Source organism: Lissotriton helveticus, chromosome 9 (assembly GCF_964261635.1).
Source record: "Lissotriton helveticus chromosome 9, aLisHel1.1, whole genome shotgun sequence".
Lineage (NCBI taxonomy): Eukaryota > Metazoa > Chordata > Amphibia > Caudata > Salamandridae > Lissotriton > Lissotriton helveticus.
In genome coordinates, this window is record NC_136070.1 from 502,252,331 (window position 1) to 502,279,465 (window position 27,135).

Consider the following 27,135-nt stretch of genomic DNA (forward strand, 5'->3'; position numbering starts at 1 on the left):
CATCACTCCGCCATCACAGTTATCTCTTCCATGCTCCGAGTGGCCTATGCTAGCGATGAGTCAGTGCAGGCAGCCACCATCAACACCTTGGGATTGAGGGGTTCAGCAAAAAAACCTGAAAAATGCTAATTTATTGAAACAGGTGCACATCAGAAAATTTCCAGGCCAACTTCCTTACACAACTAAAACTTAGCTAAACATCAAGGGAACCAACCCCCATCCCCACCCTAAGGTCCCCACAACATACTCACCCCCGCAACTAACTCATTTAAATGTAGTGCATTTCAAAATGTCCAACTTCTATTCCCCCTACATCCTATGACTGTATGTATGAACCTGTAAGTAACCGCCTATCCTAAACTGAACGTTAAACTGCCTGGCTACCCTCCCTTTGCACACAGTTCATCAACTGGCAACATCAACCAAACTTCTGCCAACCCCTGGCAAACTTTCTAGTCCTCTGCCACTGAGAAAAGGTGGTTAGGAACCTGCCCCTTTTCTGCCCACCCACAAGTGTGTTACTAACCTGAGCCCCTAACGCCCAATATGACAAGTCCTGACCAACGCTTCTCTAAGCTCCAACAAATGCAGATCCATTCCTATCCACTACAGATGCACCCTGTCTCCCCTGAAAAACTCCATGGCTTCAAATTTTTTGTCTGAATGGGAAAATGTTATGTCTAATTTGCAATTTCATCCAAAACCGATCCACCTTAAAAAAAGTGACATTTCCCTATTCAGTTTCTTCCTTGCCCTTTTTATGGCTGCTGGCTTGCTCATCCCTCTCTAAGTCCTTCGTAGCACAAACTCTGTCCACAGAACAAAACAATTAGTTCCTTTACATATTCCTCATCAGAACTACCCCTTTCTCTTTGACTAAATGTTTTCCCCTAGGTGAAGAATCAACAAGTCCTGTCATTTCCCATCTTCCATCATGCCACTCAATGTCAACAATAAATCTCTCTCGGACATGCCCTCATTCCCCTTCCAAGTAATAGAAAACAAACAGTTATTGAAGCGTAGATTGGATCCCAGACCACTCTGTTGAGCCTGTATAGCTGTCCACTTAATAAATGTGTGGCCCACCACCCAGATGGCCATCTCCTCAGCTTCTGGTTTCACCACCACCTAGGAGGAAACAGACAAGCAGTAAGAAATTCACAATGATGAAACAAAAAAACTGAGTCTGATGCAAAACAAATTGCCCAGTGCTCACCCCACTCTACATGGCAGGGCCGTGATGAATCAAATGTGTGCAATATGACGCTCTTCCCATTCACTCTTTGTTTGGTTTTGGAGCAACAGAGCCAAATTTCTAAACAGCCTGATATCCTGAAAATGTCTTCCCACTTGACTTGATACACACCCCCACTCCCCAGAAATTCAGAAACCCAGAAAGCCCTAAAAAAATCCACACCATCAGGGTAGAGAATGGGCAATTCTTTAACACGTCCTTGAACACCTCTGGGAACTGGCGCAGAACTTTGCAAAGTAAGTTAGAAGATTACAGAATGTGTGCCGGGCCCACCTGACCATGCTCCCGCACCCAGCCCTCCAGCATTCTACGGCCCAATTCCCCCACATTCAGAGGGTAACCCCATAACAACTTTCCCATAAAGGCAATTCCAGCCAATTTTCCTGCAATGGTAACCTGAGATAAGCCCCTGTTCTTTGGTTCCAAAATATATTGAATTGCATATTCCGCCCACAACCAAGCTTCCTACCGTCACCGCGGTCCTGATGCTAAGAATTCCGTCCATGCCTGGCTATATGTTATCCATGTCAACTCTGTGATGGACCTTATCACCAGTCGTACCACTGGGCATTGCCTATGGACCAGCATGGGCGTCTGGTTTCTGTCTGCGTCCTTGGCCAGACCCCAGAATCGCCCCCACTGTGAGCGAGAAAAAGTCAGGACAGATGCTGTATCAAACGGAATTGACCCTACTCCTTCTTGAGCACCACTCCAATTGAGCACCGTAACCCAACTGGAACACCCAACAAAACTCCTCCCGTAACAGCTGTGCATCTTCTGGTCACCTATAAAACCCCAGCCAAATACTCTAACCTTTTGAGTTTAACAGGAGCATGATTACTTTGCATCCGATTTTGGGGCCCCCTCCCACCTCTGGAACCTGTGAATTGCTGCTTCTGGTGCCCCATGACCTCCCCATACTGCTGCCACAGCCTTGCTGCCTTAGTCTGATACGCCCACCTGCTCCAAAATAGTTAACCTGGGGGTGCCATCCACCGCATTTTGAGCATGTATGGTGAAATTTACAGTACTGTGTGCACATTCCCTTGTTGAAATACAAGCAGGTACCCTCAGACCCTGGCTGTGTTGTAGCTACCACCATCCTGCCCCGGGTAGGACGACCTTGACATATAATCAGCAGGCCACTTGCTGTAAAAATAGTCTTACCCAACTTTGCGGCACCCATGGTGTGCTGCTGTAAATCTGATTCCGATCCCCCCCACTTGGCCAAGGGCACCCTAAATTCTTCATCGTATTGGGCCCAAGCATAAACCCCTGTGAGTTGAGCCTTCTGCATTACACTCGGGGACTTAAACATGGCCATGCACCGCTCCAGATATTTTTTGCAATATATGCTGGTGTAAATTAAAAATGCCGAGGTCCAATTCTCTATTGTGAGGGGTACCTTTGACTTCTTTGCCAACTCATATTCTTCCTTCTTCAAACCTTCCTTGCAGCGAACCTCTCTATGTAAGAGCTTTAACATCTCCAAATATTCGCTCTTCGAAATACGCTCCTTCATAGCTATCATGAGATAAGCCCCCAACAGTTCAGTAATGCCCATGTACGGTTACAGCTTCATTTTGAGTTCCTTGACATCTAGTCCCAGTTTCTTGTCAAAAGACACACAGAAGATGGACAGAGTGCAGACCCAGCCATATGCAAATCAGTCTTACCCCTGTGCCTCATGGAACAGTCCTCCCTGAAGCAGCAACAAGCAGTCTGGGACTGGTTTCGGAACATCACCCCTCATCAACCTGGCTAGCTTGAATCCAGTGTCACAGTGAGCCTAGGAACCACATCTGGGCACACCCGGTGAGCTTAGGGCGAGAAAGTAAAAGACACACAGATGATGGATAGAATGCACAGCAAATCAAACATTCACCCCGAGTCAAAAGATCTGGGTTAAATCCATCATCCTTTTGCTGACCATGCCACCCCTGTTTAGACCCAGCCATATGCAAATCAGTCTCGACCCTGTGCCTCATGGGAACAGTCATGCCCAAGCTGCCAAGCCAGGTCCTCCCTGGACCGGAAACAAGCATATCTTGGCTGGTTTGAGGGGATCACGCCTAATCAGCTAGGCTAGCTCGAATCCAGTGGCACAGTGAGCCTGGGACCCACGTCTGGGCATACCCGGCACGCTTAGAGCGAGAAAGCAAAAGACACACAGATGATGGACTGACTTCAGAGCAAATCAAACATTCCCCTCAGCCAAAAAATCTCGGTTAAATCCATTTTTCCTTTGCTCACATGCCACCCCAGTTTAGGCCCAGCTATATGCAAGTCAGTCTGGACCCTGTGCCTCACGGGAACAGTCCAGCCTGAGCTGCCAAGCCAACTCCTCCACGGACCAGAAACAAGCATCCTGGGACCGGTTTTGGGGCATCACCCCTCATCAGCTAGGTAGCTTGAATTGCTCCCCCTCCCCTCTTACCAGGCCACAATCATCCACGCCTGTAGAAACCATCTTTGGTGCTCCTGCAGTGTCCTTATACTTACCTGATGCCAAGGTCAGTGCCCATGCTGTTGCCTTGCCAGAGCCTTTCTAGCTCTGCCAACCTAGCCGCCCACTCTGTGATAACATGTAACCGACTCTGCCTCCTCATCCCGCACTTTGCCTCCCTTCAGGCTATCCTCCTCATAGTCCAGTACTGTGACCCCTATTGGGTCCTCCATTTTGCCCTAACTGGGGCCCACACTCATATCACGCTTGGATACCAACTTAGAAGTCACAGCCAAAGTGCGACATGCAGCACCAGGGACAGGGTTGGATTAACCTGCCCCGGCTGCTCTGCCGATGCCTCTCGCCTGTCCGTTAAGGAGCGTGTACCAGAGGCTGTCCTAGATCTACTAGCTGGTGGGCGAACAAGGTCATCCTGGACCTTCGTGTGTTGGCCATGAAGGGATTGACGTCAGGTAAACCGCCCTGGGTCAAGCCCTCTCTACTCCTTGGTATTGACAAGCTGCCTCCAGCTCTACCGAGTCCAAACATCTGCCACTCTGGCACCTGTAAAAAAGACAAAAGGACTGGTGCGCTGGTACCCTATGCCTGCCCTGACATCCCCCTCACCCGCCAGGCTCTGCACCATCTCCTGGAGTCTCTTATCGTTCCGCATAACACATACACTTCCCCCTTCCCCCCACAACCCCCCTTTGGCTGCTGCAGATGCATTTCAATTAAATTCTCATCCTCCAATAACTGCTCATCCCGGTCGTTATTCTCCCCGCATCATTCCAACATGGTCGCTACCAATTAAGAGGCAGTACCCTAGCTTTCCCCTGCAGCCACCCCCTTCCTCTCACCCGGGATGAGTTCCCCCTCCCCAAAAGACCATCATCAGTTTCCTTGGGCCGTGGCCCCAATGTGTCCCACTGCAAGGATCCCCTTTCCCAAAATACGCATCCAAGTGTGCAACCCTGTATCCCCCTTCCCTCACCTCCTTCTCCCTGTGATCAAAGATATCTGATCTCCCCCAGTCTGCTATGTCACTCTCAGGGCACGGAGACCTCACCACCTCCCTGTCACTTTGGCCCACTCATCAGTAGGCCTGGGCGGTGAATTCTGCTCCGTTTTCGGAGTTTGCAGAGTTTTGCAGAGTTCTGAAAATCTCCGCTCCACAAAGCAGAGTTTTTCCTTGCTCGCGCTCACTAGCATCAAGTCAAGTGTGTGAACAAATGCACTCTGCTGCCTGCAGAGCAATGGAGTTTTTCAGATACTTCGCGGAACTCTGCGAACTCCGCCCAAGCCCACTAATCAGGCGTAGTGCCTCACTCTGCTTACTGACCAAGCATGAGGCTTCCCTCAAATCGGACCCAAGCTCCCAGTAGGGTGACCAACCGTCCGTAAATTTCACGGACCATCCGTCATTTCAGTATGATGTCTGTAAGGCGTCCGTAATTTGGGGATCTCAAATTACGGATGCATTACAGGCATCATACTAAAATCGAAATAGGAAATTTCAGTAAGGAATGTTGTTTCCCGTGCGAGAGGCCCCGTGAGTTTAAAAGATTTCACTCGGAGCCTCTCACTCTTAACTTTTAATCTGTAGAGGCTGCTTGCAGAGACCCCTCCCGGACCTGGCGCAGACTGTGGACTGGCCGATTGTCATTCTGAGACTGCAGCTGATTAGCACTTTAGAATTACAATGAGCCCAAATGTAGTGACAGCATGTGGTGTGCCTTCTCCTGCATGGGACTAGGGCAAAGCATTCTGCTTTTGTCTTGGCACCATGCTGGAGAAAATAGAATAACTAACAGCGTTTTCACTGTACATTTAAAAGACAGATTTCAACATACAAATACAAAAATACTATTTATTAATGTTTATTGTTACTAGCACAAATCTTGATTGGCGAAAGGGCCCGATGTCGCTTTGCAAAGCTGCACGCATACTGAAAAACTGTGAAGTGCACGGTTGGCGCAACCTTATATAAACTTATTTTGACTTGTATTTATTTTGGTTGTCTATTTACTTATATATATATGATTGTGCCACCTCCTCTGATATGTCTGTAAAACTTATATTTTGTCCCAAATTTTTGTCCTGAATTTTGACCTTCTGTCCTGAATTTTTGTCCTGAATTTTTACGCTGACCGTCCTGAATTTGCACCCATGCCAGTTGGTTACCCTAGCTCCCAGACCCCTGTCAACCCCCTTGCCACTCTCCTTCCTCCTCAGCAAATACTGCAAGCAGTTCAGCTGAATCTGCACGCATATTTCCCCGCAAACACTCGTGCTGCATATCTGGTGGGTGACTCTGCTGATACCTACCGCTCCTGACCAGCCTTCTCCCTAGCTGCCCTGTAGACATGGAGAGTATGATATGGGGCCACTGTGCTTCCCTCCACTATGTTCAGCGCCTTCACGGATGTTGCCGTGGCAACGCTGGCACCTAGGTCACGTCTCCAATGATCCGTACCCGCTCACTTTCCTCCTGTACCTCCTCTCAAGCAAGGTTTGGGGTCCGGTCCCTTTCACTTACCCCATCATGTGAGGCTCCACTACACGCCACTTTCCCTCTGACACCCACCATGCTGGACGGGCAGGACTCCCAACAATGCGGCCCCACCACCCGCCATGAGGTCAAGCCTTCTGGATCCTGCAGCAGCCTCATCGCCTCCTCGACACGAGCATCCCTTGACACAGGGCCGGTCCTAGCCATGGGCGGTATGGGCAGCTGCCCAGGGCCTCGCTCTCAGGGGGGCCCCGCAGCCGGCCCCGCAGTTGCGGGAATAATAAATGATGATGGCCTGGGGAAAAGCGCTGCGCAGTGGTGAGCACAGCACAGTGCATTCTTCCGTCCGTCTAATAATATCGAGAGTGTGTGTGTTTCTCAGGGGGGCCCCGCCGCCGGCCCCGGATGTGATGTCACATGAAAATTAGAGGGGCCTCGCATCTTCCATTTCGCCCAGGGCCCCACAATTCCTAAGACCGGCCCTGCCTTGACATTACCAGGTAGGCGCATTATAAGCTACACTAGCACAATCACTACCAAACTGCGACACCGCAAAGCACCAAACCACAAAAAATCACCAAGACACTCCCTCCATCAACCACCAGGTTACCTAAACTTAAAATAGTGGCGCGGAGCCCAAATTAATTCCTTATATATGATTGGACTACGCAAGCAGCCCAATACAAAATGGTCATTCTAGGACTGTATCACCCTCCCAATCTATCCGGGGGGCAGACTTCTCATTGGTCAGCTACACCTCAAACCCCCTTGTCACACAAGTTGCAAAACTTGATTGATACACGAGGTTACATTTGACACATTAGACTAAATCTGTGCATACGAGGTAGCACTGTGCTTTTAAGTCTGTCCAGAAGATATGAAGATGTATGCTAGCTGATGAGACAATATATGTGCATTGGGCGTACATGTAAACATTTTAAAAGAGGAAAGTGGGAGGTTTTAAGAAAATAATCAGGAGAATGTATTTCCCCTGTTGACTTCTTTTGCTGCAGAGGGAATTTCAGTTGGGAGACAGCCAAATGTAGTAATTTTTGGCTTGAAAATCCGGAGTCTCCTGACTGAATCTGATCTAGTGCCATGTATGATATGGCTATACTGGTACCTATGATTCTATGCTGGGCACATGAGGCCTGAACATGACAGGTTGCAGATGTACATTTGTGGCTGCGTCAGCCTCATGCTGATGCCCATGCTTATAAACTTCTGCATCAGTATATAAGACTATACACAAGCATGAGAGGCTATACCTATGCTTAATTGACTATTATGAAGCATCTGAAACTATACCTTCAAAGGCGAGGCTGCATTGAGCATATAAACTATAGCTGAAATAGAAGGCTATACTTCTGCTTATGGGGCTATACCTGTGCATATGTTGCTTTGCTTGGACTGCTGAGGTTTCACAGTGCATATGAGAATTGCCCTGAGCACATAAGGATGTACCCAAGCTTCTGATGCTGCAATACAAAACTATACATTAACGCTTGAGTGGGTTGGCATATAAGCCTATGCATGTGCTTAAGAGGCTACAACTGTGCACCTACGCCAATAGCCAAGCACAGGAGGAGGTAGCATGTAGGAGACTGAACTGGACTTATATAAATCCTATGCCTTAGCATACAGAGGTTGTCAAAGAGATAATTATGTCATTTGTGCTACACGTGGCACTGTGAAGAATCCTCCTTCTTGAGCTGTCCCCCCCCTCCCAAACATGTTTGCATGGATTACTCTCACCGGCAAATCAATTAACTCAGCTGTCATTCCAATTTCATGGACATAGGTCTTTTGATTTCTCTTTGAAATGATGCATAACATAATGCCACCTCCCTGTTTTTCTTTTTTTCTTCCCCTCCCCCTCCGCTGCACAGTTACTTTTTGTTCATACTGTATTCTTTATCCGTGGTTTGCTTACTTACTGTCAGCCTTCTAGGTAATGTAAGGCCCTTCGGCTTTGCACACTATGTATGTGAAGCGCTCTGATACCTACGGGTCTAGCTAGCGCTATACAAAACTTTAATAAAAATTTAAAAAAAACTTCAGCACACTCTAGAATGAATGATTAGATCAATTTGGTATTTGCATCAATATTTTATGGGGCTGATTTTGAAGACTGCGTTACCTAGAGGTATTTATATGTTGTGGTGTTCTGAACTTTCGTCCATTTTCCGGTGCTAATAGCAGCCACGGCTCATCCTAATGGGCTGAAGGGCCATGTCCCTCACCTTTTGGCCACTATAGAAAATGTCTGTCAGATTGACCAAATGCCAACCCGACAGTCACTTTATTTACAGGTCAGGCAGCTAGGAGCTAAACATGTGCTAAATGCACAGGCTCCTGGCTGCCTGAGCTGAACTTTGCTGGGCTGAAGATGTCACAGTTCCTGTGGGTGTGACATCTTCAGCCTTACAAATCACCTCGAGGCCCTCATACTTGTGATGAGGGGGAGCGTCACTGATTGCCTCCCACCTGGCCAGGCTGATTGTCAATCATTGACACCTCACCAAAGAGTGGGATGGGGTCAGCACTGTCACTGACCCTATCCCACTATGTGACTAATGAGGAACTGCTGCCTTCCTCATTGCTGATCAATGGTAAGTCAGAGCAGGAAAGCAGAAGTCCCAACCCTTATAAGATATTCAAGGCAGAGCTGCGCAGGTATGATTTTATTTTTAATGGTTGGTGCGTGCATGAATATATAGGAGTGAGTGTTGTGAATGGATGTGTGTGTGTGTGTGTGTGTGCGTGTGTGCGTGTGTGCATGTGTGAATGCATGAGTGTGTGTTTATGTGTGCCATTATGCCCCAATCGCCCATCTCCCTGCTAATAGTACACTGGCTAATGGACAATTCTGATATGGTACCCAATTTAGAGGGAACTCTTACTTTGGCGTTGCTAGAGTATACCTTGTCATCTACTGTTCCCTCTTCTTGTTGTGGGTATTAATCAATCAATCAATCAATCAGGACACTTGTAAAGTGCACAACATACCCGTGAGGGTCTCAAGGCGCTCGGGGTGGGGTGCTGCTACTGATCAAAGATCCGGGCCTTGAGGAGTCTTCTGAAGGCCAGTAGGTCTTGGGTCTGCCGTAGGTTGGTGGGGAGGGTGTTCCAGGTCTTGGGGGCGAGGCGGGAGAAGGATCTGCTGCCGGTGGTAGTTCTTCGGATGCGGGGTCTGTGGCGATGGCGAGGCCAGCGGAGTGGAGCTGCCATGTTGGGGTGTAGAAGCTGAGTCGTCTGTTGAGGTATGCTGGGCCCGTGTTGTGGAGAGCTTTGTGTTCGTGGATCAGGAGCTTGAAGGTTATCCTCTTATTGACGGGGAGCCAGTGCAGGTCTCTCAGGTGGGGTGTGATGTGGCTGCGGCGGGGGATGTCGAGGATCAGACATGCTGAGGCATTCAGGATGCATTGCAGTCGTCTCAGGATCTTGCCCAACGTTCCTGCGTAGAGGGCGTTTCCATATTAATAAGGTTATATGCTCATGTAGACCCTCATTACATGTGGTGTAATTTCACCCTAAGCCATAACTCTGTGTTAAATTCTACCATTTGCAATTCCAAGTGTCTTTGGGCCAAGAATTCTCAGGTCTGCAAACTCTGGATCTGATCATTCTAAGTCCGAGATTCAAGATCCTTTTCTAGGCTGCAGGGGATATGAGCAGAAACACGGCCTGGACCCAACCCAACCCCTACAGCGGCATGGTGGAGCAAAACTTGTTTGCATCCCGCCTTTGCAGAGCTCCCAACCCCAATTTTTACAGAGTATTTCCAACTATTTCCTATTTGTTAGAGAACCCAGCAGTAATCAGAGATTTCACCCCTCTGATATTCCTGCACCAGAAAGTGCCATACTCGTAGTGAGGGCTATTTTTTAGAGATATGCATTAACTCACTATAGAATTCCTGGAATAAAGTTTCTCCCAGTACAAGGTGTTGTTAGCTTTTTCTTTGGAAGACATGGAATGCAATTAGTTTTTTTTACACATTGCATATTCCAATTCATGCCATTGTTGTTTGGAGGGTGTCAAGGAAAATATAGTGTAGTGACCCTTTTTAATGCAGTATTTTTTAGGAGTCCACAAGCAACATATTTCCACATGCCTTGGTAGCTTCCCTAGTTAAGGTACTACAAATGGACTAGCAACAAAACAATAAGCAAACTTTAAAACCCAGGCTATGTAGTTTAAAGGGACACTTGTCAATTCCCCAGGGTGTATTAGGCTAGTAAGTGCAAATGCAATCAGCCAGGGGATGCGCAGTAACCTGGAGCCGTGCTGCGATAAGGTGCACTGACTCAGCGCAGTGCTGAGCACCTTTCAATGCGCTTGAGGCATCTAAAGTTCATACATATGGCTCAGAATTTTGTCTGAGTTAATGCATTCATTTTAGACAGAACAAGTCAGAAACAGAGAGAGGGACAATCTCTACTCACCATTTTTGACTAGTTCTTGCATTAACTCAGAGAAATTTACTAACACTTATACTAACGTTTTCTAACAAAAGGGAGGCAAATCCAGCATAAAGTGAAGTATGGGGATTTACTTTCCAATGCAGATCCTAAGTTGCCTTGGAAAGTAGCTCTAAAGAAATGTAAAGTAGCTCTATGCACTACTTTGCCTCAAAAAGGCGTACCGTCGGTGGTACATTTGAATTCCCATGCAGCCACCCAGGGGTTTTTACGCAAATCCCTATATACTAACATTGGTAGACAGGGATTTGAATAAAAAAGCCAACTCCTTGAGACAGGTATAAGTTGGAGAAAAGCTTTCTTTTCTCTAAACGATTGCATTTTTGTATGTCTGCTATGCTGCACAGCACACATACAAAGTAAGAAGTGTTTTAAACTTTGTCAAAGCATTGTATTTTTAGTGAAAGGGTATCCTTCTAATTCAAAAACATAGCTTGGCATCACGCAAACACCCTTGCACTATGGCGCAAGTGTATGAGAGATGTTGCAAGAGCCTAAAGCGGGCAAGTGCTTGGTAAAAGAGCAACGGCACAATTTCTTAGCAGATATGGCCTGTTCTGCTCTCCCTTTTATTTAATGAAGCCCCTCATCTTAGTATATCTGCTCCTCAAAGTGGAGGGCTTCAGTACCACTTTATATATTTTTACCAAAACTGGATGAGTTTGTTTCCACTTTTGCCAATAAAAACATACCAATGGTTAAAGTGCAATGAAAAATACAAAAACGGTCACTACTAAACACAGGTATGACTAGGCCCACTTTCTACCTGACTAAAGGCAACTTCACTGGCAACAACAAAATTTAATAGTAACGTTGAGTCTGAATGAGGGAGAAATAGACACAATATTTAATTACACAATCATCAGTATGCATCATCGCTGTGGGTCGTAAATATCTAGTAGGGAATACTGTTATACGTTAATATCGTAGCCATAATATTTAGGACAATATTATAGAAAGATGTATACATTTTTTATAACTAACTACACCTATATATATTTTCAAGGTACGTGGATATAGAGTTAAGAATAATACATCTATACTTCCCTATATGCACATACCTTTCGATATTTTTGTCCTCAATATTTTGAATACAATATTCCCTACTCGATATTCCAGAATAGAATTGATATGTCTATAACAAAATGGGAGCCTAAACTTCTTTGAGGCTTCAGGAACGGTTGCTTTTCTGGCAGTCACGAAGACTGCTTTGAAAATATTTGTACTTAGTGTTCTAAGACTTCATCAAAGAGGAGTCAAGGTTTACCTGGACCAGTTTTTGATTTCTTTTCTCACATGTGTTTTCTTGCCGATTGATGTAAACAAGGTCAAAAGCAGCATCTTTTTCAAAAGATGTTAAGTGACGAATGTCCCTGGTACGTTTTCCAGGGCCATTACATTCAAAAAGACTTCCCCCGATCACCTAACAAGTAGGGCGGGGGCAGAGAAGATCATCCTATTAACGTGCAGATGTAGATTTCATACAGCTGTATAGTCAATGTGCACCTTGACCTTTCTGAAAAGGATTTATTCAGATTCAGAAAAAAAACACATTAACACACCGCTAACAAAGTGCTCCGGCCTTGCAAGTGCAGGGTACTTTACGTATTATTTACAAAAGACGAAATTAATGAAATTAGAAAATTCAGATATGTGGGAATTGCATCATTCTAATTTTATTGAGATTTAGAAGCAAGCCATTACAGTAGTTGTCCTCATCCTGCATAGTTATGGAAACATAGATGGGAAGCGGGCACTGTTATGAGTGATACTTTTAGACCTGTCAGCCTTAGGGTAGGTTTCCCCCCAAACGTTTTTCCTACTTACTTCGATTTTGTTTGCTGAAATTCCATTTTGTTGGTCTTAGGACTCTGTGCACTTTACCAATGCTGACCTGTGCTAAAGTGTTTGTGCTCACTCCCCTAAAGAAGGTTTAATTGGCTTACACCTGATTGGCATATTTAATGTACTTGTAAGTCTCATGTAGTGTGGTCTACCATATACCCAGGGCCTGTAAATGTAACTGCTACTAGTAGGCCGTCAGACCTTATTGTGCCGCCCACTTAAGTAGCATCTTAAAACATACCCTAGGCCTGCCACTGCAGCCTGGATGCAGTTTTACACTGCCAAGTTGACCTGGCAGTATATACCCCTAACCAAACCTTAAACACCCCTTTTATCGCACATACGTCAATCCTAAGGTGGGCCCTAGGTAGCCCATGAAGCAGGATTCATTGTTATTGAAAGGTTGGACGTGTACGTTTAGGTTTTACATGTCCTGGTAGTGAAAAACTCCTACATTTGCTTTTCACTACTGTGAGGCCTACCTGTCCCATAGGATAACATTGGGTTTGAAGCAGTGTAATTGTAGGCCCACTTTTACATGTCACAAATACATAAAATAAATGTGCATTTAGCACATTTTTCCTGTGGGGCCTAACAACATTAATATTAAAGGTGTTGCATTTGACATCATTATTGAAGTGCATGCATGCATACATAACACTGTGTGACATCAACATATTAAGGGCCAGATGTAGGAAGGCAAATACCGGTCGGTAACAGCCGATTTCGGCCGTTACCGACCGGTATTTGGAGTTTGGGATGTAGGGGCATGTTAAAATACAGATTCGGTAATTTTACCGAATCGGTAAAATACCGAATCGGTATAATTACCGAATCTGTATTTTGACATGTAGGTAGCACTGTAATCAGTGCTACAGGGGTTTAAGAATTCTTAATTTACCACCAACTAGAAGTTGGTGGTAAATTATGAAAACCCTATAAAAAGCATTTCTTTTGCTTTTTAAACAGTGCCATGTTGCAGTCATACATGCCCTAAGGGCATGTATGTCTGCAACATGTGCACCCATGCACAATTGAGGGGTGCAACAGGGTGTCAAAGTGACACCCTGCCACCCTTCAATGTTTCCCCCAATTACCGAATCGGTATTTACCGATTCGGTAATTGACATTCATTCCTATGGGCCCCCAGGCCCATAGGAATTGAATGGCAATTACCGAATCGGGAAATACCGATTCGGTAATTACCTAATCATACCGATTCGGTAATTAAATCGGTAAAATTACCTACATCCCGATTGCCAGTTCTTAAATATCGAATCGGTATGATTCGGTATTTAAGAATCGGTAATCTGGGATTACCTACATCTGGCCTTATATGAGATAATCTTTGGAGATTTGATGAATAAACCATCCTCACTTCTTTATAATGTGTCTACTCTAGAAAGGACAGTGAATTTATGTAATGAGTGCACTAATGTTTCACATATTTCATTCAATGTACTGATAAGTTATATTCATTTGTATTTAAAAGTGCATACACATATTACATGTGCACAATTGATTTATTATTCTAAAATTGCCCTTACTAGGGCGGTTGTCCATTCTACATAAAATACTGTTTTGCAGTTCTGCTTGCATGACTTTTCACCTGTAGGTGCGATCACATACATTGCTAGTTTGAGAATAGATACAACACTGTATTAGCGATAGAGAGAGCCTGAGAAGAATACCTTAAGAAAGGAACATGGAGAGCCAGAGCGTTAATTGAAGAGCCCTATTCAGCAATGTTACAACAGTTACAACATGGCTAGGTTGAGCAAGGACAATGTCATTCCCATATTCAATGTGGGTCATTTTGTAAATGTTGCAGCTTACAATGTGAGAATGGAAAAGCACAATGGCACCCTTGATAATATGAACCGAGGGGTGGTACATGAGTGATTTTGGTGCAAGTGGTTGGAGTCTACACTGTCTAAGCTGACGGCCACTTTTCCTTGGACTTTGAGAGGTTTAGACCTCTACACTTATTCCATTTGACTCATGCTGAGTGTGGTTTAAGCTAATACTAAAAATTCCCCTGACCCAAGAAGACTCTTGACCAAGCTTCTGCAATGTGACACCTTCTCTCACTTGCCACATTTTCCTGGATTCTCCCATTTTAATGCATTTCCCTGAAGTTTGAGATCTTTTAGGTTTTGAACCATCCTCATTTTTTAAAAATTGTTTTTATTGGTATTTGTCATTATGAACAAGACAACAAAGTCAGAGGAACAGAAGGTAGGAAAGCAAGGGGAGCGGAAGGGAAGGATGAGTGGAAGGTGGCAGGGAGAAGCACAAAGTAAACAATCTTGATCAGAACACAGTGCACATGATGCGCTCAAACTGTCATATGTAGACACTAGTGCAAATACAGAGTTTAGGATAACATTATAATGGCTATAACATCCCATTGAAAGAACTCATGGTCTTAATGCAGATGAGTTTTCAAGTCTGCCAGGGGTCACATCTACAGGACCAGGGACAAAAGGGGAAAACCATACCTTGACATGATGTTCAGGGCATTAAAGCGAGTGGCAATGGGCTGTCCCCTTCTGGGCATCCCCCTCGGTGGCAGCCACGCAAGTGCAGGAGAGAGCGGTGGGGCCGGATTGGGGGGGGGGGGGGAATTTGACAGATGAACAGGAATGAAAATTAAATAAATATTTAATTTTCCATCTTCGTCGTCTGTCAAAATCCATCCCCATTCGGCCCCACTGCTCTTACCTACAGCACCCACCAAGGGTGAGCTGAAATCCCTCTGGCGAAGGAAAAAGGCAAATGGCTCTCAGATATCTCTGGGGTGGGATTGGATTGGCATTAGTTCCCAAAAGTTGCTTAACTGATCTTGGCAGTATGCTACATCACATAGCCATGCTTTGATGTTAGGAGTGGGTTTCCTACCCCAGTGTATGGTCACTCTATGCTTAGCCAACAGGAGTTTCATGGCAGCGAGGCAACAGCACGTGTTGGGTGTATCTTTCACATAGCCTAGCAGACCCCCCAGGGGGAATGAGTGTCCGCTGATCGTATGTCTATGCTCGGAGACCTCCTTTCAGAAGGATGATACCTTCAGGCACTGCCAAGTGCGGTGGATAAACGAAGCTAGTGGTGAGCTGCAGCGTAGACAGTGGGGGTCTGGAACTAGCCCCATTTTGAAAAGCTGTAGAGGGGTGTGATAGAGACGATGCAGAAAGTTGAAGTGAATGAGATGTAGTCTATAATTTGGGGAGAGTAGCTCCAATTGTCTGCAGCAAAAGGACCACTGAACAGCAGATAGGCCTGGTCTATGTCCTCCAGGAGAGTGACTGGTGAGGAACTCTGCATAGTATTGTAGAGGCGTGTTATCAATTTATATGGGGAGGGGAAGTTGCGGATATGTTACAGCTCTTGGAGGGCCGGCGGCGAGTATGGTAATGTGTCATGTAGCTCATGGCAGGTAGCTTTATATTGATAGTATAGCAGTATGTGCACTAGAGTCAGGGGTGGGGATGCCGCAGCCTTAAAGAGTGGAAGGAACCATCCGTCAAGGTAAAGGTCTGAAAACAGTCTAATATTATGCTTATGTGCGAGTGTAATGGCACCCCTATCTAGAAGCGGTGCTATCAAGGCATTGTTGGTGAGTGAGATGGAGGGGGCGTATAGGAGTGATAGTCCTGCTCTTTTCCTCAGTACCTACCGTGCCCAGCACAAGCAATTGACCATGTCAATTTCATGGAACTCTAAAAGGGAGAAATAACAGACAGGGGGCACATGGTCTGTCTGTATGGCCATAAGTGGTTGGAATGGAGTTCGGTATCGCCAGAAATGAAGGAATTGAGCTTGGGCACAGTAAGCATATAATGTCATGTCTGGTGTGTCCAAGCCACCTTGTGTGAGTGGTAGAGTGAGGAGCTCCCAGGAGTGGTTGTTTACCCGACCATATGAGAATAACCATATTAGATTTCAAGCGTTTGAGGAAGTGAGCCATGAGTGGGAGGGTGATGTTAAGTAAGAGGTATTTGGGAAGGATGATCATCTACGCTATTGCAATATGGCCAGCAAGGGATAGGGTCCTCCAATCAGGCCATGGACTGGCCCTAATTTTCTCACCATAGTTCTTCTTGGATCATGACTGAGGCATAAGCCCAGGTATCTAACCAGGTCTCCTGCCCATTTCAAAGGATACTCAGTTGAAAATGCCTGTGTACTGTCAGTGAGAGGGAATTTAATACATTTAGCCCAATTAACTTGAATACCGGAATAGCCACCAAATCGCACGACCTCACATGTCAGATGTGCCAGGTTTTCCTGTGGGTCCGTGCGTATAAAGTGAAATCAAGACCACCAATGCCCTGGTGGTGAAACGTATGCCCCAGTTCGTGTGATGCTGCCGGAACCTCAACACCAATCGTGATGGTGAAAAGTAGCGTTGATAGTGGGCACCCTTGCCGTGTGCCCTGAGTGCCTGGGAAGGGATGAGAAATTAGGCCATTTAAGCACACTTGAGCAGTGTGAAGAGTGTAAAGGAGCCGTACTTGCTTGATGAAACTCAGGCTTAAGAGAAGAAGCGCCAGGAGTGGAAAGAGGCATGCCCACTCCAGAAAGTCAAACACCTTAGTGGTGTCAAGTAAGGCAGTGACTGCAGGGACTTGGGAATCAAGGTGGTGAATTACCGCAAACATTTTGTGAAGGTTTTGTGAAGTAGAGCGGCTAGGAATGAAGTCCGACTGATCAGGTCTTAAAATCAGGGGCAGGAGGGGCAGCAAACAATTTGCGAGAACATTGGCATACATTTTATTATTAAAATGTATTAGTGGAAGGGGTTGATATGAATCATAGCAGTTGGGCATTTTATTAGGTTCGAGGAGGGTGATAATAACCTCATCCCTAAGCAAGGGCGGTAGAACGTCCGTGTCTAGGGAGTCTTGGTACTTGGTTAGAAGGTGTGGGGCCAGAAGTGGGGCAAACTTTTTATAAAACGTAGTGGTGAGCCCATCAAGACCAGGTACGTTGTCCCTGACAGGCTCCTAATTACATGCTCAGTGGTTTCAGTGGTGTGCGAGTCTAAATTGGTGCGGTGAGCAGGGTCTAACCAAAGCAGTTGCATAGTGTCAAAGTATTCAGTTAGTGTGGTCGAGTCGAGGGTCAGAGTAGCTGCATGTATCTGGGCATAGAAGGAAGACAGAACATTTAGTAGCTTCAGTGAGGACAACACAATATTGGACTCAGAGTCTAGAAACGTGGCGACATAGCTGGATGCATGAGGAGTGCATAGCAAACCTGCAAGGAAGTTGCTCAGGCGGTCACCCTCATCATAGTGTTGGACTTGTGCATCAAAATGTAGATAGCGAGTCTCGCAGAGGGCTTCCTCTTGGAATTACGAAATTTTATCCCGGATACAGACCAGGATAGCAGTGTCCTTGGAATGGAAGTATGGTAGCTCCTGAGTCTGAACATCTATTTCAAGCCAGGCCAGCGTTCCCCGAATAGCTTTTAAGACCCCAGAATGTTTTGAGATACAGGCACCATGTATCATAACTTTGAATGCCTCCCAGAGTTAGATGGTGATTGCACAGAGCCCATGTTGTGTACTCTGTTATTTCACTTCGGATCTCCTCCTGAAATGCTGCATTGTGCAGCCTTCCCACTGGCAGGTTCCAAGTGAAGGTGTTGGGAGTCACCTGTGGGATCTGCAACACCAGCAAGACTGGGGTGTGGTCAGAATGGTTGTGTGGCAGGTGAGCCACTGTGGAGGTCCAGGTTTGGACATCCTTGGAAACCAGCCAATAGTCCAGTCTAGACCATGCATTGTAAAATGCTGAAAGGCAAGTGTCTTCACATGTATGGGGGTGTGCTTGTCACCAATCATCCAGTAAACAGTTATCATGGGCTAACATTTTCAGGCTTCTTGCAGCATGTGGGTGCAGGCTCTTGGAGAGACCAGATCGGTCCAACTGGTTGTACATTATAGCATTGAAGTCACAACCCCTTAGGATAATGCAGGGACTGAGACCAGAGACCACACAGCAAAAATTCTAATCGCACCCATTATCTAAAAGAAATCTCCCAAAAGCAGATGCCCCCAAAATGGCGTACAGTGCCTTACCATAATGCCTTATCCCGCCCATCCAGGTTGAAAAATTCCTTATCGTCTAAAGAATTAGGTGCCTTACTTTGCTCCTATGAACAGTCCTTCCTCCCACATAACTCTGGGCACACAGATAACTTACAAATACACTCCCTAATCCAGTCTATCCCTATCAACACAAACAGATATACAAGATCCAACTACAGAGGCATAATTGAAAGCAACCTCACACGAATCTCTCTCACATCTGAACCCACCATATTACCCAACAGGACGCAGTTAAAATGTATACTCCTAAACTGTAGGTCCGCGTCTAAACACGCAGCTGATATAGCTGATCTTCTTCTCACAAACAAACCAGACATCCTAATCCTGACGGAAACATGGCTAAATGAATCATCTACACCCACCCTGGACATACTTGTACCCCCTAACCATGACAACACCAGACTTGACAGATTTGAAAGACCGGGTGGTGGGATCGCGTGCATACATCAGAGCAACCTAATGGTGATCAACTCCGATGCCCTAGCACCATCCTCCTGTGAATACCTTTGTTTAAACATCTTTAGAAATAATAAACAAATTTGCGCATTTCACACATTCTACCACCCTCCAGGTGATAACATCACTTTCATAGAACACTTCATGGATAATCCTGCTACAAACGACGGCCTACACAATATGCAAATATACCTGGGTGACTACAACCTCCACTGGGATGACCTAAAAGACCCAGAGGTCAATAGCCTCAGAGCCTTCCTATGAGACCTTAATCTTAACCAATTCTGTAACAGCCCCACACATGACAAAGGAGCAACCTTCAACCTAGTCATCTCCAAAGTTGACTCCATTCAGCTCGACTCGATCCTCCCATTTGATTGGTCCGACCATCACATCATTTAATTTCAAGTCATTGTATCAGCCATAAGGCCTCCAACACAACCGGTGAGAACAAAGATATGGAAGAGAAATCTGAAAAATGTCGGCTCTGACCTACTAACATTCGCAATTCCAAACAATCTATGTCCCCCGGAACACCTTACAGATGTACAAGGCCTAACTGACCACTACTTCCAATACATGAATAGCCTACTAGACAAAATAGCCCATCTACAATGGAAAAGAACCACCACAAAAGACTCAAAACCCTGGTATGATGGTAGGCTAAATGATGACAGACACTTACTTAGATTGATTGAAGGATGATGGAGATCAGCTCCATCAGCCGAACACCTCAAACTACTAAGAATAACCAGAAACGCCTACTTCAAAAAGATCAGAAGATCTAAAACCCACTTTTTCAAGAATCAACTAGATCAAGCCAAAAACCGCCCCAAAAACTATTCGATCTAATCAAAGCCCAAAACAAGAGAGCTCCCATTCACCCCAAGGCTACCCCTGACACCCAACCTAATTGTGAGGAATTTTCTTCATATTGCAATACAAAATTGGATGCCATAAAAACTGAATTACTCAATGATCTTTTATCCCTGAAGGTCATGCAAAATAACTCTGCACCACCCTGACAGGTGCCTCAGTCAAATACTCCACAAAATTCAACCTGAAAAACAATGCATCCTGGTCCTACTTCAATACCTATAGTGAAAATTCTCTACTGAAGACACTAAACGCCCTGAATCCCTCCAACCACTTCACAGACCCACTTCCAGCTAACTATCTAAAAGACTTCATACCATTGTTACTACCTCTCTGGACCAAGATTATAAATTCCTCCCTCCGTTAAGGTACCATCCCAGATATCCTGAAAACAGGGCAGGTATCCCGTATTCTAAAGAAACCAACAGCTGACCCATCAGACCTAAATAATTATCGCCCGATATCCAACATCCCCACTCTAGCCAAGCTCCTGGAAAAATGTGTTCACACTCAGCTTAGCAACCACATTGATCAATTCAACCTGCTTAACCAATACCAATCTGGCTTCCGTGGAGGCCACACTACTGAATCAGCCATGACACACATAATTGACAACACTCTAAAAATCCTTGACCAAAACAAAGCCTGCTTACTAATCTTACTCGACTTGTCATTGGCATTTGACACCCTCAAACACGACAACTTGCTAGAACTACTGAAACTCAGAATGGTAATATCCGGATCCGTGCTTACCTGGTTTACCTCTTTCCTCCAAAATAGATCTCAAAGATTCAAGGTCAATCAAACCTTGTCCAACCCTGTGCCAATCACGCTAGGAGTACCGCAAGGATCTTCCCTTTTACCCACACTATTCAACCTTTTCATGGAGCCTCTCACCAAACTTCTCAGTCTCTCAAAGGTCCATTTCCATATGTATGCAGACGACACTCAACTCTACATCAAGATCCATTCACTTGAGGACATCAAAGCTCTCAACACAACACTACAAAAACCTCAAATATGGCTAGCCGAAATACATTTGAAACTAGACGCCCTCAAAACCGAGTTCCTCCTAATCGCCCCCTCCAACAAATCATCCACCATCCTGGAATGGATGAAGCACCTAACAGCACTCCAAGGGCAACCGCTCATTGTCGAGTCAGCGAAATCGCTAGAGGTGACACTGGACAGAAGCCGAAAAATGCAGAAGAATATTAGCGCCTCCACAAAAGGAGCAAATTTCCACCTGAAAACACTGCAAAAACTAAAACCCTTCTTGCCAGCAAACGACTTTAAGCAAGCAGTTCAGGCCCTAGTAATCCCAAGAGTGGAATACGGGGCAGTAACCTTATGCAGCCTCCCTAGGACGTCGACAGCCCTGTTAAGAGCCGCTATTAGTTCAGCGGCGATACTCATCACAGGATCAAAGAAATACTCTCACATATCACCAGACCTTAGAACCAGCAACTGGCTACTGTTTGAGGCTAGAATTAACCTAAAAATAGCATGTATGACGCACAAGGCCATACACCACAATTCCCAGAGCTACCTAGCTCAGAAACTGGTACTATCTGCTGGTAATACATGTTCCAGAAGCTCCAAGAATCTTTTACTGAAACCACAACGATTTGCCAAGAAAAGAACTTACAACCGGGCCTTTTCTAGAATAGCTCCCAGGATCTGGAATGCTTTGTTCACAGAAACAAGAACAAACCCATCTAATACCACCTTCAAAAAAGAAGTGAAAGTGATTTTCATGGCCAAATTCACGTGAAATACTTATGTTTTACTAGATGTCAATTATTAGTCTGTATTATTGAGCACCGTATCTTATTTGCTAGTTCTGTACTATTGAGCACCTTATATCTAAATCACCTATAATTGGATTCTTTTATGCAAAATGTTTTTCTTTTTCCTGTTTACTCTTGCTTCTAATGTATGAGATGTAAAGCGCTCTGATACCCGCAAGGGTCTTGATTGCGCTATATAAAACCTTCAAATAAATAAATAAATACTTTTGTCCAGATCCCAGAGAAGGAATCGGGGTCATCCGTTTTAGGTCCATACATAGCAGCCAGTGCCAATGTGTAGGGTGTCCTGGTTGACAAGAGAGTGAGCCAGCTGCCATTAGGGCCCCTTGTGCAACAGCACCTCCATGCCCATAGCGTAATTTGAATAAGCTGATGAGAAGGTCTTCCCCCCTACACCAAGTGCTTAACCCGGGGGCCAATGGGCCCTGCGCGATTCTCTCCTGCAAAAAGCTGATCTCTATGTTTTGTCTGTTGAGGTAGGTGTGGACTAGGTGTGCCTTTCTGTGGTCTTTGCAACCGCCCATGTCCATGTGAAGTAGGTGGTGGTGGTGGACATCCTGCACAGCACAGTCAAACAGAGGCAGCATCTGGACCCCCTAGAACCTACAAAGAGGGTCAGGTGTTGAGGGCAACCTTCTGTGGGAAATGCTCAATGATTGTTACTAAGCTGGGCCTCTGCAGAGGTGTTAGGCGAGCTCCCTAGGGACCGTGATCCCTTGGCGACATGCTTAGCAAACTTGAGAGAGGATTTCGCATTCGTAAAAATGTTTAAATCTTTCCCTCAAAGGAAACCTGCAGGTTAGCCTGGTATAGCAGTGCATATGATATTTTAGCTTTTTGAAAAAGCTTCTTAGCGGGTAAGGAGCCTCAGTGGGCCGCCTGTACTGGCAATGTGAAGTCTGAATATATAATGAAATGTTATTACCTTGGTATTGGATCGAGTCACCCTCCCACACCAGTTTTTGAACCGCATCACGGTCCTAGCAGTTAAATAAGTTGGCAACAAGGGGGTGAGCCGGCACAGCCATTGTGGCCAATGGCCAAGAGAGAGGTGAATGAAAACTGCTGACCAGCCCTCACCAAAATGATCTTGCAACAAGACCTTGCCAGAGTCCTCCATTTGGGAAATTGCGGTTGATTCTGCGATTCTGGTGATGCGGTGCTTCTTAGGTCTTGACCTCGCCTCCAAATTCGAGTTTTTGGCAGTAGCGGCCCATGGAGAGAGTTCCGTGGGGCGGTGAGGCGGGGCAGGGGAGGGGCAGGGGCAGGGTGGGGGGTAGTAAACACCGGAATATGGATGAACAGAGGTAAGTAAACATTTAAATAAATAAAACAAATTTTGTTGCGCGTGCTGCATCACTGCCCCTCCCCCACCCCACCTCACTGCCCCACAGAACTCCCGACACGGTCCGCTACTGGTTTTTGGGGCACGTACATCAAGCATTTTTCCATTCGCCAATGTGCCGATTCACAGAATCAGCCCTTTTACGAATGTAAAAAGGCCTTTTCAGATGCAAGTACCTTTTGTCATTTGCAAATTAGGTCATCGCAATTTTTTGTGATTACCTAAATTGCAATGCATTTAGGGAATCTCAATTTGCAAATCCCTTTTTGCCGATGCATGTAGCATTTCCTAAATGCAAACTGTGCATTTAGGAAATGCTAATTACCATCAACTTCAAGTTGACCGTAATTCGTGCATGCTTTGAAAAATGCACAAAAATGCATTTTTCAAAGAGCCATGTAGCGGGGCATGTGTGTGCTTCACACGTGCACAATTACCTTTATTTGGGGGTGCATCAGGGGGCCTTAGGCCCCTCGGCACCCTTTAATTTGCATTTGCAATTTGCGATTACCAATTTGGTAATGTTCTTGTAGGCCCATTGGAATGAATTGAGTCACTTAATCTAATAGTGATTCGCGATTTCAGAATAGCTATTAGCTAACGTTAAGGAATCGCAATGTTTTTTGCGATTCCTACATGCATGGTCATTTGCGATTACAAATAGCTATTCCTTAAAAATCGGTATTTGCTAATCACAAGTGAGGAGTTTGATGCATGGGCCCCTTTGACTTTTAGGAGGTTAAGAACCTTGTCCATGTGTAGCAAGTGTTCCTTGAAGACTACCTGAAGGTAGCAAGTGTTCCTTGGGGACTGCTTGAAGGTTGTCTGCATTAGAAACTCAGGTTTCCAGCTGATCCAGTCTGGTTTCATGTTTATTGACGTGTTGTCTGATGTGGTCCAGTTGGCTAGGGAGTAGATCTAGCTTAGCATCCATAGTTTTCAGACTTGTCTTCACATCCACAAGTAGCTCTCTAAGGTCAATATCTTGCAGATCATCATCCTCTTGGTGGACCGCAATGGGTTCAGAGCATTGGCCTTGCTCTGCTTGGTGAGTGAGGCACCAATTCTCGATGGAGTGTTTAGAGTGCTTGGCATCGTGCTTGTCCATAGCAATGACTGTCAGTACAGCCGGTGTGGGTGTCCAATGAGCAGATTCTCAGCAAGGGATAGGGAATGCAACATGGTACGTGTTGCTAGTCAGGGCAGTGGGTACATCTGGTCATCAGCCCTCTGTGGTAGATGAGTAATAGTATGTTATTAAGGCCCTGAACAGAGGGACTGCAGAGTCTCGTCACACCAGGGGGCATGAGCAGCCTCGGCAACAGGGCTACCGTCTAGGTCCCACGGCGATAACAGTGGTAGTCAGGTGGTAGCACGAAAAGATGCAGGCAAGGTAATTATCACCGGGATCTCTGCGGAGCCCTCAAATACATGGAACCAGAAAAGTCCCCTTACCCTCAGGCCTGCAAAGCAGTAAAAGGACAGCAGTGGGGAAGTGTCACAAAATGAAGATAACCAGGTTGGGGGTCTGTGATGTAGTACAGCACCTGGGTAGGCCACCAGCTGTAAGGGCGACAGCAGGGTAATGTTCCAGCTCAACAGATGCAGAGGGGCCCAAGCAGGACAGCGCGCCCAGGGTGGCAGATTCCGCTCATGATAATGAGCAGAAACAGACATTGGTAACTGCCTCACTGCAAGGGTCACAAGCCATGCAGCAGGGCCCACGGGGCAAGGCCGGCATAGTTCTTGGCCCAATGATTAGGTGAGCACCTCTCTCTGGGGCCCGGAAAGACACGCACCTAAGGGGGACAGCAGCCGGCAGGGCATATAGTCAGCTGCCTCCAAACCAGGCACACTCACTGGCTGTCAGCAGGTAGGCTCAGGCATGCAAGCCGACTTCTGCCAGCGCTAGTCCCGGCCACCAATGCAGCTGCATGCAACACTCCTCGGGCCACAAGAGTGCCTCAACAGCCTCATGCCGGCCGCAGTTCCATAGCATCTAGGATGGTTGCTGCCACACTCCTCCAGCATGACCTCCAATCCCAGGGGGCAGCTGCCAAGCTCGTGGTGATGGCATGGCAGGGACCAAGGAAATGTGGTCAAGGGCAGGCGACAGTTGGCGGTCGGCAGCAGCAGGCAGCTGCTGTCCCACTCCAAGCTTGGGCAGGTTAGGCCAGCTCATAGCAATTCACCATGTCCGACCACACTCCACAGGATAGGCCGCACCTGGGTGCCCTCAGGCTCCAGGAGCGAGTGTTGGTTCCCAAATCATGTTGACAGGATCCTGGGCATAAGTTAACTCTGCACAGGTATTTATCAGCTCTGGGTGGCCCTTCTTTTGCCAAATAATTGCCGGATTGGATGTTCGGTCAGCAGAGCCCTCTAAAGAGTGGCCATCTTGCAGACCAGTGAAGACAAGCCCCCAACCATCCTTCTTAGTTTGAACTTTAAATGAGATGATTATATACTCATGTATAGAACAGAGCACCAGAAACTCTTCACTGAGCACCAGATCTTGCTATTAATCTTTTGTATTGTTGTGACTGAAGTTCCTGTTCGTCTAATATTGGTATGCCTATACTTCTTTGGGAGGCTGGATTTCCCAGTTGTTATTCTGTACCTTTATAGCATGGTGCTGAGATTCGTGTACCTTAACTTGATTGCTAACTTATTTTTTCAAAGAATCTTTTTAGTGAAAGTTGTCACAAATCAAAACAATGGGTAACATAAGACATTATTAGTGTAGGAGTGCATCATCTGCATCACCATGAGTGCATTTACACAACAGTAATAGGTAGTATATTGCCATACACATAGACCGGTCAGTATCACCCAAGCCCCACTCAATGGTCAAGAGGGAGAATTGGGTGCAACTTCTATTCAAGTGTCCTCGGGAAAGAAAACAGTAGTTACAGATGAACGATAAAGAAACATTAAGAGTTGGAATGCACCCTATGAGGCCACCCAAATACAGGGGTGCCCTCAAGCTTTGTAAAGGGAGAGAGTACAGGAGGTCTAGAGAAAGAGGGAGAGGAAGGGGGCTGACAGGGTGCTTGGGGTCAGGGGGTCGCTGCTGTGGGGCACAGATCACTTCGCAGGTGAGCATCTAAGTGAAGAGTTGGAGTGCCTTGAGCCTGGGAGGTGTAAAGCAGGAATGTTTCAGGCTGGTAAATGGTTGAGCAGTGGTTGACATCTGCAGGCAAGTTTAGTGTAAGTGTGGGCTATCTTGTAGGATAGGATCTCCATGGCCATCACATGCCACAGTCGTGTGAGCCGCCGGGCCATAGGTGTGGTGCAGGGTTTCTTCCAGTGAAGTGCTATGAGCTGCTTGGTAGCACCTAACATATGGCTGACATGGCGCCCGTCAATATGGGTCATTGTTGCCAGCTCTACGGAACAGATGCCTAAGATACTGAGTTGTAGGAAGCTAGGAGGGGAAAGCCTATTGGGTTTTTTTCAGAGTGTTTTATAAAGCACACACATGACCCATGGGTATCAGAGTGCTGTACATAGGGTTGAAAGAGCAAGATGAAAGGTATTGACAGATGATCAGAGTAAAAGAGTCACAATGGGTTGTTGCAACAATTAGCACAATTATACAACAGTCGGTCCATTAATATTCCATTAGTCTTCATTGTTCTATCCACTCCATGGTGGGTATTTGCTGCTGCTCTGAGACTCTTTGGATCCAGGTACCCCGAGGAGCAGAGCTAACGATGTGTCTCTGATCCATCCAAAAGTTGCTGTACTTGATACCATCCTTGTATCTTAGGACTTCGAAGATTATGGAAGGAATCTATTCATTAGTATCTTTTTTACCTCTTTTTTGAACAAGAGAATCGATGGGTTAGAGCATAACTTGGGTTGTAATGAGTTCCAGATCCTTGGTGCTGCCCCAGAGAAGGATTGTGTGTACGTTTTTTTTTGGTGAATCTAGGAGGTTCAAGCCTGAGAGAGTTAGCACTTCTTAGATAGCTGCTGCCACCTGAT

The 27,135-nt window shown here is 45.9% G+C and overlaps 1 long non-coding RNA gene across 1 annotated transcript in view; it reads right to left on the reverse strand.

Moving 5' to 3' along the window:
- Positions 1-273: 273 nt before the first annotated feature.
- LOC144782805 (uncharacterized) overlaps positions 274-27,135 on the reverse strand; it is a 51,739-nt gene continuing 24,877 nt past the window's right edge. Inside the window, exons 2-3 of the long non-coding RNA XR_013601269.1 lie at positions 2,932-3,075; positions 274-1,128 (exon numbers count right to left, since the gene is read on the reverse strand). This is a non-coding gene — a long non-coding RNA (uncharacterized LOC144782805). The remainder of the gene's footprint in view (positions 1,129-2,931; positions 3,076-27,135) is intronic.